This window comes from Dermochelys coriacea, chromosome 27, assembly GCF_009764565.3.
Source record: "Dermochelys coriacea isolate rDerCor1 chromosome 27, rDerCor1.pri.v4, whole genome shotgun sequence".
NCBI lineage: Eukaryota > Metazoa > Chordata > Testudines > Dermochelyidae > Dermochelys > Dermochelys coriacea.
This window is the reverse complement of record NC_050094.1, coordinates 8,818,668-8,821,727: the sequence shown is the minus strand read 5'-3', so window position 1 is coordinate 8,821,727 and position 3,060 is coordinate 8,818,668.

The window sequence follows — 3,060 nt, the reverse complement described above, 5'->3', positions numbered from 1 at the left end:
GCCGGGAGAGACTCCGGGAAAAGCCAGCGACTCCTCTTCGCTCCGCTCCATCCCGCACTGGGAAGTGCTGCAGAGAGACGCGGAGACGCAGTGGACATGGGGGAGCGTTTGGCGAACAACCTGTGATGTCATTTTGGAGGAGGGCATGGGGCCAGCTGGGTACAATGGTCTCACTGTGAGGCAGGGGTGACTTGGGGCCTCAGCAAGCCTGAGTGGTTGGGGGGGCTCTGTGCACCGGCGCCGCGGGCAGGTGTGCAAGCCTCGGTGTGTGTGGGTGTTGAGGTCTCCCTGCAGGCACGAGTGCCTCTGCGTCTGTTCGTGTGTTCTTGTGCACTGTGCGTGGGCGCAAGTGTGCGCCCAGCCTTTCAGTGCTGTGTGCAGGGGTGAGTGGTGCAGGCTGTGGAAGGAGCCGGGGGTGTGTGTAATTCTGTGCATCTGGCCCGTGTGTGCACGAAGATGCCCTGTGGGGCCCGGCGGGGGCGGGGGTCTGGCTCATTGGCACACTAGCTGCTTTTGGCATTGGGGGGAGGTTAAAACACCAAAGATGCAGTAGCGATGTGTGGAAAAGCCTGTTTCCAGCCAACCATCCCTTAGGAAGACAGAATGAGAGAGAGAAAAGCCCAGGAGGTTCAAGACGGGCCATTTTGAAACAGCTTTTCACGAGGCGCCAGGGCCCCTTTGAAGCAGAGTGAAGCAGACAGTGAAATCCGCACAGCAGCCAGGGATCAGTCCGTGTCTACACCTGTCTCCCCAAGGCCACCCAGGTGCAGAACCCTGAACTCCTGCCTCTCCTAGGCTCTTTATACGGCCAGTTCACTCCCAGGCCATCAGCTACGAAGGGACGGGGCAGCTCCCCCTCCAGGCCCCAGATCTCAGCCTGCCCCTCGGGAGCAGGTCAGGTCTGATTTTGCAAAGAGTTCAGTGCATGCCAGCCTGGCCCCACACGTCCCAGAGAGGGCAGTCTCTGAAGCGGGGTCAGTCGGTCCGATGGAGCTGGTTCTGTTAGACTTGCACTGTGTCTCCCTGTCTGATCAGTCTGCTTGCACCGCCGGGCCCAGTGCGATGGGTGATGCCCGGTCTATGCTCCTTAACCCAATGCCCGTTCAGTGGCTGGGGGATGAGGGCAACCAGACCATGGCTGATTCCCCAGGCAGAGATGCAGTCAGCACTTGCTGGCCTTTTTTCTTGAGGCCTCCACCCCTCTGTCCCTTGGCTGAGGTGGGCCCGGGCCCCAAAGAAGGGGGCACGAGCCATCAGGCTGGTCCATGGAAGGGAGGCAGGGTGCAGGGACTGGCTTTGATTGACATGTGGCTCCTCCATAAGCATCCACCCCTGCGTGCCTCCAGTTTGCGGTTTGGGGGCTACTGGTACCCGAGAGGAACCCGTGGGACCAGGCGGGGTTTCCCCACCAGTAGCACTGGGGCCCTGGGCCCTGGAGAGACACAAGCCCCTGCTCAGCGTTACTCACCTCAGGGCCATGGGGGCCAACATCCTTTGGATGCCAGGGCCCAGCTGCCCCCCAAGTTCAGACTCATGCTGCCCCCCAGTTTTCCCATCCCCCTCTGCCCTGCCTCCCCCCCACTCAGTCACACTCCTTTACAGGATCCATCTGTTTCCCCTGCCCCCGATCTGCCCCCCCATTCAGACCCCTCCCCCCTCTGGGTCCCTTTCATCACGTTCCGCCCCACTAGTAGGGAGGCGGCAGGTTAACTCCGAGTAAGGTCTGTCTGGAGCATCCTTGCTCCCCACACACATGGGGCTAGGGGTGAGATTGCCCTCTGCCCATTGCGGGGGTCCCCATGTTTCCGAGGGGATACGTTGGTGACGAATGGAAAACATGAATAATGTCCCCGCTCTGGGCTATTTAAAACCCAGCATCACCTGTGAGCCAGGCCACGGCCAGCCCCGTGGCACCAGGGCTCCCAGCATGGGTACATCTCACCCGGCATTGGCCCCACTTCAGGATCCCCTGGACAAAACTGCTCCTGGAAGGGGAGATCCGTCCCAGGGCTCCTGAATGCAAACCAGTGACCAGGGAGCAGCCACTGCTCAGCAGAGGAAGCCGGTCTCGCTGTGATGGAGAGGACTCGTGTGGCTCCTTCCCTCCAAGCATTAGGGAAAGAAAACAAACTGTAAAGGGAGTTGCTTTGCCCCGCTCCCTGGCAAGGGGAGTGAAAAGGAGTGCCGGGAGCAGCTGGAGCAGGCCAGAGACAGGGGTGAGAAGGGAAGAGAGAGCCAGCCAACCATACAGAGCTGGCAGGGGGGTAGAGAGAGAAGACGGAGGCGGGAAAGAAAGAGACAGGCATTGAGAGGGAGAAAGAGATTCAGGCACAGTGCAAGGGATGTGGGGCACCAAGGGTGGGGAGAAGGTGAGAGAGAAGGAATGCATTGGAAAAAAGAGAGAAAGCTAGAAAGTGGCAGGAAGAGAGAGAGGTGGGAGAGCAGGGATGAGATGGGGGGGAAGAAAGGGACGGAAAACAGCAGAGAAAGAGAGGGAACATAAGAGACAAAGAAGAGGAGAAGGAAAGAGGGGTGACAAAGGGGGAGGATTGGAAGTCCCCCATCTGCGACTGTGGGGTTCCGGGCACCTGCCTCTGAAACAGCCGGTACTAGCCACCAGCCTCTGGACTACCTGATCCAATTTGGCAATCCCTGTATTCCTAAGTGACAGAGCAAGAGGCTGGCTAGGAGGTGAGAGAGAAGAGATGGGAGAGAGGAAAGGACAGAAAGAGAGGAAAGCAGAGCAGAGACAGAGCTGGGGACAGGGCTCATCTCCCTTGCTCCTGTTGGCGCTGCCCATCATCTCCCCTGCCCCCCAGGACCTGCCTGCCGATGTGCCATGCGTGAGAGAAGAGTCCAGAATACCACAGGTTTGTTTGGATCATTTCACATGCTTTATTTCAGCAGTCAAAATAATTAAAAACATCTCAAATTATTATACATATACAAAATAGGTACAGAAATCCTCGGTTGCTCGCCCTCCCAAGAACATCTGCTTCTTGCTAGGATTGGGGCTTTGCTTTGGGGTTGCTTTGAAACCCATGGAGAGACGCACAGAAG